At 40.1% G+C, this 19,274-nt stretch overlaps 1 protein-coding gene and 1 pseudogene across 2 annotated transcripts in view; one reads left to right on the top strand and one right to left on the bottom strand.

Moving 5' to 3' along the window:
* The window catches only part of FAF1 (Fas associated factor 1), a 502,796-nt gene that overhangs the window by 305,134 nt on the left and 178,388 nt on the right, over window positions 1–19,274 (bottom strand). The gene's annotated exons all lie outside the window — the stretch shown is intronic.
* LOC129469292 (uncharacterized) lies at window positions 4,329–4,386 on the top strand (annotated as a pseudogene).

Below are 19,274 nucleotides of genomic sequence, written 5' to 3'. Positions count from 1 at the left end.
ACTTATCAAATTGTTGTTAACAAAATGCTGACAGTGATATGGACAATGAAGTCCAGGCTGAGGAGATCTCAGATGGAAATAAGGAACTTATTGGGAACTGGAGCAAAGGTCACTTTTGTTATGTGTTAGCAAACAACCTGGTGGCATTGTGCCCCTGCCTAGAGATCTGTGGAACTTTGAAGTTGAGAATGATGACTTAGGATATCTGGAGGAAGAAATTTCTAAGGAACAAAGCATTCAAGATGTTGCCTGGCTGCTTCTAGTATCCTATGCTCATATGTGTGAGCAAAGAAATGACCTGAAACAAACATATACATATATATTCTTTTAATTTTTTTTTTTTTTTGAGATGGAGTTTCGCTCTTGTTGCCCAGGCTGGAGTGCAATGGCGTCATCTCGGCTCACCACAACCTCCGCCTCCTGGGTTCAAGCAATTCTCCTGCCTCAGCCTCCTGAGTAGCTGGGATTACAGGCATGCACCACCACACCCGGCTAATTTTGTATTTTTAGTAGAGATGGGGTTTCTCATGTTGGTCAGGCTGGTCTCAAACTCCCAACCTCAGGTGATCCATCTGCCTTGGCCTCCCAAAGTGCTGGGATTACAGGCATGAGCCACTGAGCCCAGCCAATGAATTTATATTTTAAAGGGAAGCAGAGTGTAAAAGTTTGAAAAATTTGTAGCCCAGTTATGTGGCAGAAAAGAAAAGCCCATTTTTAGGGGAGAAATTCAAGCAGGCTGCAGAAGTTTACATAAGTAAAGAGGAGCCAAGTGCTGATAGCTAAAACAATGAAGAAAAGGCCTCAAAGGCATTTCAGAGACCTTCACAGCAGCCCCTGCCATCACAGGCCCAGAGGCCTAGGAGATGGGGGAGACCCAGGGCCTCACCACCCTGCATAGACTCAGGACACTGCTCCCTGCATCCTGGTGCTCTATATCCAGCCATGGCTCAAAGGAACCTGGGTACTGTTTGGGCCACTGCTTCCATGTGGTGTTAAGCCTGCAGGTGCACAGAATGCAAGAGTTGAGGCATGGAGGCCCCCACATAGATTTCAGATGCTATATGGAAAAGCCTGGATGTCCAGGCAGAAGCCTGCTGCAGGGGCAGAGCCCTCATGGAGAATCTCTACTAGGACGGTGCAGAGAAGAAATGTGAGGTTGGACCCACACACACACAGAGTCTCCATTGGGGCACTGTTTGGTGGAGCTGTCAGAAGGCGGCCACCATCATCCAGACCCTGGAATGATCGATCCACTAAATACCCTGCACCTGGACAAGCTGGAGGCACTCAACACCAGCCCTTGAGAGCAGCCATGGATGCTGAACCCTTCTAAGCCACAGAGGTGTAGCTGCCCAAGGCCTTGGGAGCCCACCCCTTGCATCATTGTACCCTGGATATGAGACATGGAGTCAAAGGAGATTATTTGGAACATTAAGATTTAATGACTATCCTGCTGGGTTTTGAACTTACACAAGGCCTACAGCACCATTCTTTTGGCCATTTTCTCTCTTTTGGAATGGGAGTATTTACTTAATGCCTATACCCCCATTGTATCTTGGCAGTAAGTAACCTGCTTTTGATTTTACAGGCTCACAGGTAAAAGGGACCAGCCTTGTCTCAGATGACATTTTGGACTTTTAATGCCAGAATGAGTTAAGAGTTTGGAGGACTGCTGAGAAGGGATGATTGTATTTTGCAATGTGAGAAGGACATGAGATTTGGGAGGGGACACGGGTGAAATAATATGGTTTGGATTTGCATCCCCACTCATGTTAAATTATAATCCCAAGTGTTGGCAGTGGGGTCTGGTAGGAGGTGACTGAATCATGTGTGACAGATTTCCCCCTCTGGTGCTGTTCTTGTGATACAGTTCTCATGAGATCTGGATGTTTAAAAGTGTGTGCCACCTCCCCTCTCTCTCTTCCTCCTGCTCTGGCAATGTGACAATGTCTGCTCTGGCTTTGCCTTCCGCCATGAGTAAAAGCTCCCTGAAGCCTCACCAGAAGTAGATGCTGCCATGCTTCCTGTACAGCCTGCAGAACTGTGAACCAATTAAACCTTTTTTCTTTATAAATTACCCAGTCTCAGGTATTTTTTTATAGCACTGCCAGAACAGACTAATACAAATGGGTTGTATCAGATAGTCAGAGAAAGCTTTGTGAGAGAAATGAGACTTAAATCAAACTTGAAGTATAGTTGGTCTGTGAAGGACAGACAAACCAAAATAAGGAAGGATACTCTATACAGTAAAGAAAAACACCAGGCGTGGTGGCTCATGCCTGTAATCCCAGCACTTTGGGAGGCCAAGGCAGGTGGATCACCTGAGGTCAGGAGTTCGAGACCAGCCTGCCCAACATGGTGAAACCCTGTTTCTACTAAAAATACAAAAAATTAGCCAGGCGTGGTGGCACATGTCTGTAATCCCAGCTACTCAGGAGGCTGAGGCAGGAGAATCACTTGAACATGGGAGGCAGAGGCTGCAGTGAGCCAAGATTGCACCATTGCACCTAGATGACAAGAGTGAAACTCTGTTTCAAAAAAAAAGAAAAAAAGAAAAATGACTGAAAGCTAAAAAAGCAAAAATAGACATGATGCTAATGAGAAACAGTGAGAAATCACAATTTTCTCTGTGCCCCACAATTATTTTTCAAGAATCAAATCTACTTATACATTAATCAGCTGATTTCTGGTACTACGCTATTTTAAAGATCAGTGAATCAGAATGTACTTATCTTTCATATATCTGCTTATGTGAGGTTGCTGCTAGTCTACAGTTTCAGATTAAAATATAATTCAATTCCATTTATAGTAAGTACGTGAATACCAAAAAGACTGATTATATTACATATTAAAAGAAGAAAAATAATTCCATGATGACGAATAAAAAGAAGAGTGGGGGGAGAACTTACGATACACAAGTTCTATGGGAACACAACTACCTAAGTAAGCGATGCTACAATGCAATTATTCATGGTCTCAATGACACTTTTTAACTTTCCTTAAAAAGATCCCTATCTGCGCACTTTGCATAGTGATTAACTATCATAAAAATAATTCTGGTTCAACACTATAGTTGTGGAAGCAAAAACTTTAATCTGGGCCTTCAAAAATGTCACTGCTGACAAAGGATCATTCTGTTTATGCAAAGAGTAGAAAAATAAGTCACAGTTTTTATACCAAACACATATAAACATTGCCTTTTTGCTTGTGGCTGAGGTTGATATTTCTAGAGCTGTACCTGTCTGGAACTGAGCTTATGCATTTGCAAGTCTGTCCAGTGCTCAGAAACCAATCTCCAAGATCTGACACCACCTTCTTACACTCTTGAAAACACTCTGAGCCCTCATGACTTAAAAGAAGTTTCTTAAAGGAAAAACAAGAAGGGATTTTAACTTAAAGTCCCAGTTACTCTTGCAGAAAGCCTAGGTAACACATAAGACAAATAGCCTTTTGTTCCACAGAAAGAGAGGACGAATAGAAAACAAAGCTGGAATCATGACAGCAACTTGAGTTCCTCATATTTTAAAAATTATTCTCTATTGCAAGGTGGCTCACGCCTATAATCCCAGCACTTTCGGAGGCCAAGGTAGAAGGACAGCTTGAGCTCAGAAGTTTGAGACCAACTTGAGCAACATAGCAAGACACCACCACTACAAAAAATTTTTAATAATTAGCTAGGCATGGTGGTACATGCATGTAGTCCCAGCTATTCAGGAGACCGAGGCAGGAGTACTGCTTGAGACCAGGAGATGGAGGCTGCAGTGAGCCATGATCGTTGCCACTGCACTCTATCCTGGATGACAGAGTGAGAACCTGTCTCAGAGAGAAAAAAAAAAAAACGATTCTCGGCCTCAATCTCTTCTTCTGTAAAGTGGAAATGATACCTGTAGAACCAACACTTCATTGGGTTGCTGTATTAAGTGATATAATTCATGAAAAATGTTTTGCAGAGTGCCTAATACATACTAAGGAACTCAAAAAAATGTTATTTTGAGTTGTATTATTATTATTACAATTAATGAGATAACATACACATAAGTGCCTAGCATAGTACCTGGGCAGTATAGGTTCTCAAAACACAGTAGTTATTGTTTTTAGGATATCCAAAATAATTCAGGGGAACAAAGTACTGGAATGTAGCAAGTTTCAGAGCCAGAATTCATATTTGTGTCTGCCTAACTCCAAAGATCTTACCACAAGATGGCACTGCCACTGCAGTATCCCACCCCAGGCCACGTTCCTTGAAAAACTGTGAGGACATGCAGATGTCATCAAGAACAAATCACTGAATCCAACAGCATACTTTTGTATTTAAAAAATTAACTTAAGTGCTTGCTTTGGCAGCATATATACTAAAATTGGAACAATACAGAGAAGATTAGCATGAAAAATAAGAATTTAAAACATTAACTTAATTGGATTATGATTTATATGTAATAAAATTCACTCATGAGTTTTGACAAATATATAGTGTTATAACCACCATACAATCCAGATAAGAACAGTTCCCATAGCACAAAAACTTTCCTCATACATTCTTAAAAGCCTGCCCCTACCCCACTGATCCTCCTTCTCACCCTAAAGATTAGTTTTGTCTGGGTTCCTTTGTTTGGAGTAATGTTTTAGAGATTTATCCTTTTTCTTTCCTTTCTTTTTTTTTTTTTTTTTTTTTTTTTTCATTTGAAACAGTATCTCTCTGTTGCCCAGGCTGGACTGCAGTAGCGCAATCTTGGCCCATTGCAACCTCCGCCTCCTGGGTTCAAGTGATTCTCCTGCCTCTGCCTCCCGAGTAGCTGGACTACAGGCGCATCCCACCACACCCAGCTAATTTTTGTATTTTTAATAGAGACGGGGGTTAACCATGCAGGCCAGGCTGGTCTCGAACTCCTGACCTCAAGTGATCTGCCCGCCTTGGCCTCTCAAAATGCTGGGATTACAGGCATGAGCCACTGCACCTGGCCAGATTTATCCATGTTTATATGTGTACAAACAAATAGCTCTGTTTTGTTGCTGAGTACTATTCTATTATATGGTGTGATAGGATGCTTCTGAAATGGCTTCTAATGATCCCTACGTCCTGGTATTAATGCCCTTCATAATCCCCTCCCAAATATCTGTACCTAGATATTTGCCTTTAAAGAATAAAATACAGTAAAGGTTATGGGATGTCACTTATGAGTTAGGTTACATAAGACTGAGACTTCCATCTTGCTCTGAGGCCCCCAATTCAACAGCTCACATGAAAGAAATCCTGCCAGCAACCACCAGTGATCTCAAAGGTAGATCCTTCATTAGTCAAGCCTTGAGATGACATAATGATTTCAATCTATAAAATACCATTTGTGCCCCTTTCCTGACCTATATGAACTGTGAGATAACAACGGTTTGTGTTTTTTTTTGTTTTTGTTTTTTTTTTTGTTTTTGAGATGGATTCTCGCACTGTCGCCCGGGGCTGGAGTGCGGTGGTGCAATCTTGGCTCACTGCAATCTCTGCCTCCCAGGTTCAAGCGATTCTCCTGCCTCAGCCTCCCCAGTAGTTGGGATTACAGGGGCCCACCACCACGCCTGGCTAATTTTTGGTATTTTTAGTAGAGATGGGGTTTCATCATGTTGGCCAGGATAGTCTCGAACTCCTGGCCTCATGATCTGCCCGCTGCAGCCTCCCAAAGTGCTGGGATTACAGGTGTAAGCCACCGTGCCAGCTGGTTGTTTTTTTTTAAGACACTAAATTTTGGGCAATTTATTGCACAGCAACAAATAACCAATACATATGAATACAGCAAAATTTGTTTATCCATTCACCAGTTGATGAACACATGGGATATTTCTGTTTTTCCCTATTATAAATAAAGCTGCTATGAACTTTATTGTGTGAACTTTTTGTGAACATGTTTATTTCTCAAGTAAATAACTGTAAAAACTGCCAAAGTGTTTTCCAAGATGATTGTTCCAACTTGCATCCCACCAATATTCCAGTGTATCCCTGATGACAATTGAAATTTTAAGTCTTTTTAATTTCAGCCATTCTAACAGATAGTGGTTTCTCACTGTGGTTTCAATTTAAATTCCCTAATGATTAATAGTAACCAATGTCGTTGAGCATCTTTTCATGTGCTTTTTGACTATTTGCATATCTTCTATGAAATGTGAATAGTAGGCTGGGTGCAGTGGCTCACACCTGTAATCCCAGCACTTTGGGAGGCCAAGGTGGGTGGATCATGAGGTCAGGAGTTCGAGCCCAGCCTGGCCAACGTGGTGAAACCCTGTTTCTACTAAAAATACAAAAATTTGCCAGGCGTGGTGGCATGTACCTGTAGTCCTAGCTACACGGGAGGCTGAGGCAGGAGAATTGCTTGAACCCGGGAGGCGGAGGTTGCAGTAAGCCGTGATCATGCCACTGCACTCCAGCCTGGGCCACAGAGTGAGACTCCATCTCAAAAAAAAAAAAAAAGAAAAAGAAAGAAATAGAAATGCCGAATAGTGTTGAGTGGCCCTAGCACTGCTCTTGATTGTAGGAGGGAAATACTTAGTATTTAGTATTTCATTATCAACTATTGTAGGTTCTTCAGCAATGTCCTCTATCAAGTTTACAAAGCTCCCTTATATTCCTACTTTGCTCCAAGTTTACTTTTTTTTTTTTTTTAACATGAAATGGGTGAATATTTTCAAATGCTTTTTCTCATTTACTATACTAATATGGGGACGTAGAGTGATGGATTATAGGCTGTTAAACAGGCCCACATGGCCTACTTGGCTATGATGTATATTATAAATATATTTATATATTTTATTACATTCTATTGAATTCAGTTTGCAACTATTTTGTAAAGGATTTTTCCCTCCATAGTTATACGAAATATTTTCCTGTAAAAATCTCTATCTAATTTTGGTATTAGGGTAATGATAGCCTCATAAAATAAATGAGGCAATGTTTCATCTCTCTCTTTTTTGCGAAGGACTGGTAACAGTTCTTCCTTAAATATTAGATAGAATTCACCAGTAAAGCCATCTAGCGTTTCAGGTTTTCTTTGTGGGAAGGTTTTGTTTTTGTTTTTGTTTTTTGAGACAGAGTCTCCCTCTATTGCCTAGGTTGGAGTGCAGTGGCACTATCTTGGCTCACTGCAACCCCCGCCTCCCAGGTTCAAGCGATTCTCTTGCCTCAGCCTCTTGAGTAGTTGGGACTACAGGCGCGTGCCACCACGCCAGGCTAACTTTTGCATTTTTAGTAGAGATGGGGTCTCGTCCTGTTGGCCAGGCTGGTCTCGAACTCCTGACCTCAGGTGATCTGCCCACCTTGGCCTCCCAAAGTGCTAGGATTACAGGCGTGAGCCACCATGCCAGGCTCTTTTTGTGGGAAGGTTTTGATTGACAATTCAATTTACATATTTGATGTACAGCTATTCAAATTTTTTGCTTCTGTGAATGTGGTAACTTGTACCTTTAAAATAATTTTTCTAACCTTTTAGAGTTTCGTGTAAATTTACCAGTGTCAGTTTGTTCTTAATATCACCTTATAGTCCATGTAATGTACGTAGGCACTTCTTTCATTCCCAATATGAATAACTTGTGTTTTCTCTTCTGTTCTTGTTTTTCACACTAGCAAAATAATTATCAGTTTTATTAATCTTTTTAAAAAACAGCTTTAGGTTTTGTTCATTTTCTCTACTACTTATCCATTTTCCACTTACTGTTTTCTGCTCTTATACATATTATTATGCTTCTGTACTTACTTTGGGATTGATTTGCTCATCTTTTCTTGTTTGGTTTTGTTTTGTTTTGTTTTTTTGAGACACAGTCTCATTTTGTCACCCAGGCTGGAGTGCAGTGGGTTGATCTCAACTCACTGCAGCCTCCACCTCCCGGGTTCAAGTGATTCTCCTGCCTCAGCCTCCAGTGTAGCTGGGACTACAGGTGCACACCGCCACACCTGGCTAATTTTTGTATTTTTCAGTAGAGATGGGGTTTCACCATGTTGGCCAGGCTGATCTCGAACTCCTGACCTGAAGTGTTCCACCTGCCTCAGCCTCCCAAAGTGCAGGGATTACAGGTGTGAGCGGCTGCACCCAGCCATCATCCTCTTCAAAAGGTCTTAACAGCTTCATTAAGATATATTTAACGTAAAATAAACTGCACATATTTAAAATCTAAATTTAATAAGTTTAAACAATTGAATCCAACAATGAAATCACCACCATAATCAATGTTATGAATTTATCCAGAACCCTCAATGGTTTCCATGTGCCCCTTGGTAATTCCACCATACCATCCCCAACCTCTTCCCTAGAGAACCACTAATTTGATTTCTATGACTGTGACTTAGTTTGAATTTTCTAGAATTTTACATAATGGAATTGCAGAATGTATTCTGGCTTCTTTCACTCAAAATAAACTGTCTGAGATTTTTCCATATTATTGCAGGTAACAATAGCCCACTCCTTTTATTAATAAGCATACCACTGTATGCATATACAGCAATTTGGTTTATGCACATTTGGGGTTGTTTCCTGTTTGGTGCTATTACAAAGAAAGTTGCTATAAACAATAATGTACATGTCTTTGGTGGACATATGCCTCCATTTCTCTTGAGAACCTATGTAGAAACTACCAAAGTGTTTTACAAAGTGGCTTCCATTGCAATGTCTTTAAGTTCACCAATATTTTCTTCAATGGCAGATCTGCTGTTAATCTCATCTGGTAGCTTTTCACTTCAGACATCATAGTCTTCATCTCTAGTTGTTCAATTGGGTCATTTTCACATTTCCAATGCCTTATTTTAAATCTTCCCTCTCTCTTTTTGAACACAGGTAATACAGTTATAATAACTGTTCTAATATCATTATCTGCTCTTTTTTTTTTTTTTGAGACATAGTCTCACTTAGTAGCCCAGGCTGGAGTGTAGTGGCATGATCTCGGCTCACTGCAACCTCTGCCTCCGGGATTCAAGCAATTCTCCTGCCTCAGTCTCCTGAGTAGCTGGGATTACAGGGGTACACCACCATGCTCAGCTAATTTTTGTATTTTTGGTAGAGACGGGGTTTCAACATGTTGGCCAGGCTGGTCTCGATCTCCTGACCTCGTGATATGCCCATCTTGGCCTCCCAAACTGCTGGGATTACAGACGTGAACCACCGTGTCCAGCCTATCTGCTCATTCTAACATCTAGGTTAGACCTGGGTTGGTTATGATTGATCAATTTCTCTCCTCATTATGGGCCAGGTTTTCCTATATCTTTGCATGCCTGGTAATTTTTTATTGGATGCCTGACATCGTAAATTTTATCTTGTTAAGTGCTGGATATTTCTGTATTCCTATAAATATTCCCGAGCTTAATTTTGGGATGCAGTTATGTTACTTAGACACAATTTAATCCTTTTGTGTTTTGCTTTTAAGATTTGTTAGTCAGCATCGCCCAAGCAGTATTTAATCTTGTACTAGTACTCTCCACCACTGAGGAAAGATCCTTCTGAGTAGTGCAACCAAAGCCACATGAATTATGAGGTTTTCCAAACTAGCTGGTAGGAACAGACACTATTCCCAATCTTGTTCCCACTAAGCCTTTTGGGTGGTTTTTAGTTGTAATAGGAATGACAGTAAATCTGATTCCTGTTATTCTATACTGGCTGGAAATCAAAGTGAGGACTTTTCTTACTTCTTAGATGGAAGCTTTAGTCCTTGCTTTTACAACTTTCCTTATTTGTAATTAAGCATTTGAACCGTAAGTTTCCCTTTCAATACCAATTTCTCAGTATCAAACAAATGCTGACATGCCATGTGTATTAGTCCATTTTCACACTGCTGGTAAAGATATACCTGAGATTGGGCAATTTACAAAAGAAAGAGGTTTAATGGACTTACAGTTCCAAATGGTTGGGGAGGCCCTATAATCATGGTGGAAGGCAAGGGGCAGCAAGTCACATCTTACATGAATGGCAGCAAGCAGAGAGGTTGTGTAGGGAAACTCCTCCTCACAAAATCATCAGATCTGATAAGACTTACTCACTATCATGAGAACAGCACAGGAAAGACCCACCCCCACGACTCAATTACCCCCCACAAGGTCCCTCCCACAACACATGGGAATTCAAGATGAGATTTGGGTGGGGACACAGCCAAACCATATCATTCTGCCCCTGGCCCCTCCAAAATCTCATGTCCTCACATTTCCAAACCAATCATGCCTTCCCAACAGTCCCCCAAAGTCTTAACTCATTTCACCATTAACTCAAAAGTCCACAGTCCAAAGCTTCATCTGAGACAAGGCAAGTCCCTTTGACCTACGAGCCTGTAAAATCAAAAGCAAGTTAGTTACTTCCTAGATACAATGGGGATACAGGCATTGGATAAATACATCCATTCCAAATGGAAGAAACTGGCCAAAATGAAGGGCTAAAGCCTCCATGAAAGTCCAAAATCCAGCAGGGCAGTCAAATCTTAAAGCTCCAAAATGATCTCCTTTGACTCCATGTCTCATATCTAGGTCACACTGATGCAAGAGGCGGCCTCCCATGGCTTTGGGCCGCTCCGCCCTTGTGGCTTTGCAGGGTATGGCCTACCTCCTGGCTGCTTTCAAGGGCTGGCACTGAGTGTCTGTGGCTTTTCCAGGTTCACGGTGCAAGCTGTCCGTGGATCTACCATTCTGGGGTCTGGAGAACAGTGGCTGTCTTCTCACATCTCCACTAGGTGGTGCCCAGTAGGCACTCTGTGTGGGGGCTCTGACCCCACATTTCCCTTTCGCGCTGCCCTAGCAGAGGCCCTCCAGAAGTGCCCCACTCTGACAGCAAGCTTCTGCCTGGGCATCCAGTCACTTCCACACATCTTCTGAAATACAGGCAGAGGTTCCCAAACCTCAATTCTTGACTTCTGTGCACTTGCAGGCTCAACACCACATGGAAGCTGCCAAGGATTGGAGCTTGTACCCTCTGAAGCCACGGACCGAGCTCTGCATTGACTCCTCTCAGCCACAGCTGGAGCAGCTGGGATGCAAGGCACCAAGTCCCTAGGCTGCACATAGCACCAGGACCCTGGGTCCAGCCCATGAAACCACATTTTCTTTCTAGGCCTCTGGGTCTGTCATGGGAGGGCCTGCTGTGGAGACCTCTGACATGCCCTGGAGACATTTTCCCCATTGTCTTGGGGATTAACATTTGGCTCCTCATTACTTATGCAAATTTCTGCAGCTGGCTTAAATTCGCCTCAGAAAATGGGATTTTCTTTTCTATCACATTGTCAGGCTGCAAATTTTCTGAACTTTTATGCTCTGCTTCCCTCATAAAACTGAATGCCTTTAACGGCACCCAAGGCACCTCTTGAACACTTTGCTGCTTAGAAATTTCTTCTGCCAAATACCCTAAATCATCTCCTCAAGTTCAAAGTTCTACAAATCTCTAGGGCAGAGGCAAAATGCTGCCAGTATCTTTGATAAAACACAACAAGAGTCACCTCTGCTCCATTTCCCAACAAGTTCTTCATCTCTGTCTAAGACCACCTAAGCCTGAACTTTATTGTCCATATCGCTATCAGCATTTTGGACAAAGCCATTCAACAAGTCTCCAGGAGGTTCCAAACTTTCCTACATTTTTCTGTCTTCTTCTGAGCCCTCCAAACTGTTCCAACCTCTGCCTGTTACCCAGTTCCAAAGTCGCTTCAACATTTTCAGCTATCTTTTCAGCAGTGCCCCACTCTCAGTACCAATTTACTGTATTAGTCCATTTACACGCTGCTGATAAAGACATACCTGAGACTGGGTAATTTATACAGAAGAAAGGGTTTAATGGACTTATAGTTCCACATGGTTGGGGAGGCCTCACAATCATGCTGGAAGGCAAAGTGGAGCAAGTCACATCTTACATGGATGGCAGCAGGCAAAGAGAGAGCTTGTGCAGGGAAACTCCTCCTTATAAAATCATCAGATCTCATGAGACTTATTCACTATCACGAGAACAGCATGGGAAAGACCTGCCCCCATAACTCAATTACCTCCCATCAGGTCCATCCCTGTGGGAATTCAAGATGAGATTTGGAAGGGACACAGCCAGACCATATCATCATGTTTTCATCACAATTCAGTTCAAAATATTTTTTACTTTCCCTTGTGATTTCTTCTTTGACCTATGGTTTATTTAGGAATATGTGTTTAATTTCCAAATATACAGGGATACTCCAAATTCTTGTGATTTCTAACTTAATTCCATTGTTGTCAGAACACTTGTCACATAATTTAAAAAATTTTAAATTTGTTTTGTGACTGAGCATATGTTCTACCTTAATGAATGATCAATTGCCCAAGAAAAGAACATGTGTTTTGCTGTTATAATGAGGAGTATTATATACGTTTTAAGTAAGTCAAATTGGTTTCTATGCTGTTCAGATTTTTTGTCTGTTGTTCTGAACATTATTATGAGACAGGAGTGTTATAATCTCCAATTCTGAATTTGTCCATTCCTTACTTCAGTTCTGTCAGTTTGGATTTGTCTATTTCTTACTTCAGTTCTACCAGTTTTTGCTTTTAAATATTTCAAACTCTGTTATTAGATATGTACAGTTAGGATACTTATGTCTTCTTGATGAATTTACAGTTTCATTATTATGAAATGTCCCCATCTGTCCTTCATAATATTATTTGTCCAGAGTCTAGCTCATCCCATATTAACATAGATGCTTCAGGTTATGATTACAATTTTCATATATATTTTCCAGTTCTTTTCATTTTTAGTTTTTATTCAATTTCTATACTTTATAAAGGTTTCCTGTATGTATCATACAAATGGGTTTCCCTTTTTTATTCAGTGTAACAATCTCTACCTTTTAATTATAACATGAGATCATTTATATGTATTATAATTATGTGGTCTTATTTCTTTTCTGTTGGTCTTATCTATTTCATTTATCATCTTTTTGTCTTCATTGGGGATTTTTGAGTATTTTTTAAGTACTCTATTTCATCTCAACACTGAGCTTAATGACCATTATCTGTATTCATGGTTTCAGTGATTGCTCTAAAGTTTATAACATAATTTTTTTTAATGTAGTCTCACTCTGACACCCAGGCTGGAGTGCAGTGGCATGAGCTCAGTTCACTGCAACCTCTGCCTCTGACATTCAACTGATTCTCGTGCCTCAGCCTCCCGAGTAGCTGAAATTACAGGCACATGCTACCACATCCAGCTAATTTTTGTATTTTTAGTAGAGACGGGGTTTTGCTATGTTGGCCAGGCTGGTCTCAAACTCCTGACCTCAAGTGATCTACCCACCTTGGCCTCCCAAACTGCTGGGATTAGAGGAGTGAGCTACCATGCCTGGCCTAATTTTTGTATTTTTAGTAGAGACAGGGTTTCACCATGTTGGCAAGGATGGTCTCAAACTCCTGACCTCAAGTGATCCACCTGCCTCAGCCTCCCAAAATGCTGGGATTAAAGGCATAAGCCACCGTGCCCAGCAAAACATACATTTTTAACTCAACAAAGACTACCTTCAAATTAGACAGGAATCTGTTTTACAACAGTATACTTCTAGTTTCCTTTCCTATTCTTCATGTTATTGTTGTCATACCTGTACTTGTACACATTTTACAAATGCTATAATACATTGCTATAATTTCTACTTTTAAATTTCAATTCTCATTTAAATAATTTAAAAATACAGAAAAGGCTTTTAAAAAATGTGTATCCAAATATTTACAATTTCTAGTGCTCTTCATTTCTCTGTATTAACTTAATCTTCCATCTGTTATCGTTTTCTTTCAGCCTGCCTGGGTACTTACTTTAACATCTCTTATAGCTTTTGTTTATCTGGAAAATATCTGTAGTCTTCATTTCTGAAAGATTATTTTGTTCAATATAGCATTCTAGGTGAACATTTTATTTCTTCAACACTTACTGCATTGCTTCCTGGTGTGCGTTGCTTCTGATAAGAAGTCTGTATTTATTATCATTATTATTATTATTATTATTATTATTATTATTATTTTGAGATGGAGTCTTGCTCTGTTGCCCAGGCTAGAGTGCAGTGGTGCAATCTCAGCTCGCTGCAAGCTCCGCCTCCTGGGTTCACACCATTCTCCTGCCTCAGCCTCCCGAGTAGCTGGGACTACAGGCACCCGCCAGCATGTCCAGCTATTTTTTTGTGTTTTTAGTAGAGACAGGGTTTCACTGTGTTATCCAGGATGGTCTCGATCTCCTGACCTCGTGATCCGCCCGCCTCAGCCTCCCAAAGTGCTGTGTATTTATTATTTTTAAATCTCTCTTTTAAAATATAGAATGTAGGCCAGGTGTGTTGGCTCATACCTATAATCCCAGCAATTTGGGAGGCCGAGCCGGGTGATCACCTGAGGTCAGGAGTTCAAGACCAGCCTAGCCAACATACTGAAACCCTGTCTCTACTAAAAATACAAAAAAATTAGCTGGGGCATGGTGGCATGCATCTGTACTCCCAGCTACTCCAGTGGCTGAGGCAGGAGAATCGCTTCAACTCAGGAGGTAGTGGTTGCTGTGAGCCGAGATCACGCCACTGTACTCCAACCTGGGTGACAGATTTAGGCTCCATCTCAAAAAAATAAATACATAAAATATAAAATAAAATAAAATATAAAATGTATCTTTGTTTCTCGGGCTCTGGCTGCTTTCAAGACTTTTCTAGTACTGATTTTTAACAATTTGATTATGTGCCTTGATGCTGTTTCGAGTTACTCCTTCTTGTTGTTATGAAACTTCTCACATTTGTGAGTTTATAGTTCTCACCAAATTTGGCTAGCATTGAGTTATTCTTTCGTTAAAATTTCCCCCTTTCCACTCTCTCCTCTATTTTAGGGGCTCTAATCAGACATACATTGTACCATTTTATATTTGCCTAGAAGTCATTCAGACAACATCCTTCCCTCTCCAGCCCCTAGCTCCCAGTGTTTTTGCTGTGTGTGCTTCAGTTTGCATTGTTTTTATTGCTATGTCTTCATATTCACTGACCTTTTCAACAGTTAAACTGTTAAATCCATCAGAGTAAATTATCGATATCATGTAATGTATCGACATTTTGTTAATATCATAGCAAAGTGAACCAATATTTTCCAAATGACCAATGGATTTTAATATAACAGAACATTAAAATTTCCTTGAAGTGGTTTCAGGTTTTACATTGCAATAAACTTTTAAGAAACCACCATTTGCCAAGTTTCAGTGTACTATCAATTAAGAATGTCCATAATTATCTGGCTATTAAAATATCCCTCCCTTCACCAACTATATAGCTGTTTGGTGGCATTTTCTTTATATACTTCAACAGAAGTAACATACTGCAACAGAATAAATAGAGAAGGAGATATAAGAATCCGGCTTTTATATGGACAGATATTGAAGAGCTTGCAATGCACCTAAGAGAATACCACTTTCTCATTACTTTTTTTGTTCTGAAAAATTATTTTTCATTGAGTCTTATTTATGTTAATATGTAATGAGTTCATTACTATTATTAATTAAGAAATATTTTTAACTTACTCAGTTTTAATTACTAATATGGAAAATATTTATTCTGGGGTCTCAGTACTAACTGTACCCTGTGTGCAACAAAGTCTTTTTCCTCTGGTGGGAAGGAATTCAATAGTATTCTAGTCCTATGTATAAGGTGAAGGAATTGTTCAGTGTACTCAATCGTGTACAGATTACTATTCAGCCAAAGATTTGCAGAAAGCATCATTCAGATACCTGCATGTTTCTGTATGCAGCAATCTTTCTCCTAGTACTGGGCCCTATACATTCCAATCTCAGTCTCAGGGAATCTCCTAGCTCTTTAACTCTGCAGGACTGTTGGGCTCTGCTTACATTCCCTTTTTCATGGACTGTTGTATAGAAATTTTCTCCATGCAGAAATCAGGGGCATCTACAGGGCTGACCTTGCTTGTTTCCCATTTCTCATGAATCATAGGCCTATGCTGCCTAATGCCCAATGCCTGCAAGCAGTTGTTTCATATATTTTGTCCAGCTTTCCAGGTGCGTACAGCAGGAAGACAAGTACTATATCAGTTATTCCTTCAAGGTCAAAAGTAGAAATTCTGTTAATTTTCTACGGTTCATTACTGCCAAGAAAAATTTCAATGTTTTCTCAGATTTAGAGTTTCAGATACACTAATCTGTCAGAGATGTAATTTACAAGAGCTTATTCCTCCATATTTTGGACACATTAATTCAATTTTACATGAAAATGTCTATCTTTACATTGGAAACTAGGGTGGTTCACATTCATGTGGCTCTATGTTAACACAAACCAAGTTATTACTATGAATCATTTCACCTAACAATTTATCTTATAGATTAATATGGATATTGCAAATGTTGCTCTGAGTACAATTCTTTGCTTTATGTTTTTAACAGCAATCTTTCTCTAGAATTTTCCAGGGCATAGTGACAAGAAGGCTACAAAAAGAAAAAAGGTCTACCTCAAACCTAAGTAAGCAATAATTCCAAGTGGATATTTGCCTGCCCAGGAGAGAGATAATTAGCAAAAGGTCATTCAGTTTAGTTGGCTACACTCCAATAAACTGAAAACACTTTACACGCACTCTATCTGCCTGAAAAATAGATCATTTGGAATAGTGCTTTTATTTTTCTTCAGAGTCTCAAATTTTAACCAATACATTATCTACAGAATTTACTACCTTTTTTCAAGGTCATTTGGAAGGAATTTATTCCTTAAATTTATAGTATTAAACCTTCATAATTTCTAGAAGGCAACTAAACATTGAGGATAGAGGACTCTGCTCCTATAAAACAAGTGGCTATTAATATAGTCCAGTTATTTCCATTCAGAGAAAAAAAATGTAGTGAAAGTTGGATACTGTAGCTCTACTAACCATTTCTAATCAGAATGTAGCACATTATTGCAATCTTACAATAACTAAGATGAAAAGCATAATCCCTACTATATGACTAAATGACTATTACTGAGCCAAATTACAGGCCCTCTATGGGCCTCTGGACCTCAAATTCCACATTATTTAAAAAAGAAAAAACTACTAAACACATTTCATATTAATACTGCCCGTTACCACTTCGTAAAATTTAAAATATCAACATTAAAAAGAGTAAAATAGGGCCGGGCATGGTGACTCACACCTGTAATCCCAGCACTTTGGAAGGCTGAGGCGGGTGGATGACCTGAGGTCAGGAGTTCAAGACCAGCCTAGCCAACATGGTGAAACCCCGTCTCTACTAAAAATACAAAAAATTAGCTGGGCGTGGTAGCGGGTGCCTGTAATCCCAGCTACTCGGGAGGCTGAGGCAGGAGAATCGCTTGAACCCGGGAGGCGCAGGGTGCAGTGAGCCGAGATCGCACCATTGCACTCCAGCCTGGGTGACAAGAACGAAACTCTGTCTCAAAAAAAAAAGTAAAATGAGACCTAGCCCATCTCAGAGTAGAAACAATAAAAAACTCAGACCTGTTACCCAGAAGCAACAAAACACGCAATAATATTACATCATTTGGATTTTTCTCAAGCACAGTTATCAAAAGCGAATTTCTTCTCTCTTTGTTCTATTAACGTTTTATAATGTGAGAAATCATTTACTGCCTCCATTCATTTCTTTCTTTTAAACATTATAAGCCATTACCCCCTAGAATACTTATTGTTTATAAACTATGAAAGTTATTGCTTTGAGCAAAATCAAATTAAGATTCTATATGGGAAGAGACAATTCAGACTCTTATGGCTGGAAAGGACCCATCCAAGAAGATGTTTAAAACCACTCTGGGGAAGTGCTGAAGATGGCCAACTAGCTGCAGCCAGGATGAACATCTGCTGCCACCAAGAGACTGGGACATTAGGAAGACTGGGGCATTCTAAGCAGATCTTTGGAGGGAAGGCATTCAGAGTGGATGAAGGGAAGACGAAGATGCTGGACCAAAGGGGTAGGAAGCTGGGGATCCGGCACAGGGCTACCATGCACAGGGATTCATTCTTGGCCCCCAACAACTCCAAAGGAAGGGAAACGAAGTCAGTTGACTAAACTCACCTTATACCACAATCAAACCCCCAAGGGCATCAAAGAAGATAAAAACAAACAAACAAGCAAGCAAGCAAGCAAAAAAAAAAAAACCACACATCCAAAAGACAGCAACTTCAAAGACTGAATGCTCAGCTCATACAGATGAGAAAGAACCAGTGTAAGAACTCTGACAATTTAAAAAGCCACAGTGTCTTCTCACCTCCAAACAATCACACTAGTTCCAGAGCAATAGGTCTTAACCAGGCTGAAATGACTAAAATGACAGAAACAGAATTCAGAATATGGATAAGAATGAAGATCATCAAGGTTCAGGAGAAAGTTGAAACCCAATAAAGGATTCTAAGGAATATAATAAGATGATTTGGGAGATGAAAAATGAAATAGCCATTGTAAGAAAGAACCAAAGTGATCTGACAGACTGAGAAACTCACTTTAAGAATTTCAGAACACAATCCAAGTATTAACATTAGAATTAGCCAACTGGAAAAAAGAAACCCAAAGCTCAAACACTGGTTCCCCAAAATAACTCAGACTAAAATTAAAAAGACTCAAAAAAGAACAAAAAAAACCTCTAAAAAATTTGGCATTACATTAAGAGACCACATCTACATCTCATTGGTGTCCCTGAAAAAGAGGGAGAGAAAGCAAGCAACGTGGAATATTTTAGGATATAATTCGCGAAAATTTCCCCAACCTCACTAGACATGCCAACATTCAAATTTAAGAAATGCAGAGAATGCCTCTGAGATACCATACAAGACAACTATGCCCAAGACACATAGTCATCAGATTCTTAAAGGTCGAAATAAAAGACAAAATAAAAGACAGCTGGAGAAAAGGGACAGGTAACCTACAAAGGGAAACCCACAGACTAACAGTGTACCTTTTGGCAGAAAACCTACAAGCCAGAAGAGATTGGGGGTTTATATTCAGCATTCTTAAGGAAAAGAAATTCCAATCAAGAGCTTCATATCCTGCCAGATTAAGCTTCATAAATGAAGGAGACATAAGATCCTTTTCAGATGAGCAAATGCTAGGAATTTGTCACCATGAGACCTGTCTTATAGACACTCCTTAAGGGTGTGCTAAATATGGAAAGGAAAGACCATTACTAGACACCACAAAAACTCACTTAAATACATAGACCATTAGCCCTACAAACAATTACACAATCAAGTCTGCATAATAACCAGGTAACAACCCAATGACTGGATCAAATCCACACCTATCAATATAAACTTTGAATGTAAATGGGCTAAAAGCCCCAATTAAAAGGCGCAGAGT

Source organism: Symphalangus syndactylus, chromosome 12 (genome assembly GCF_028878055.3).
Source record: "Symphalangus syndactylus isolate Jambi chromosome 12, NHGRI_mSymSyn1-v2.1_pri, whole genome shotgun sequence".
Taxonomy (NCBI): domain Eukaryota; kingdom Metazoa; phylum Chordata; class Mammalia; order Primates; family Hylobatidae; genus Symphalangus; species Symphalangus syndactylus.
The sequence above is the reverse complement of the archived record's forward strand: the minus strand, read 5'-3'. Positions and strand labels throughout refer to the sequence as shown.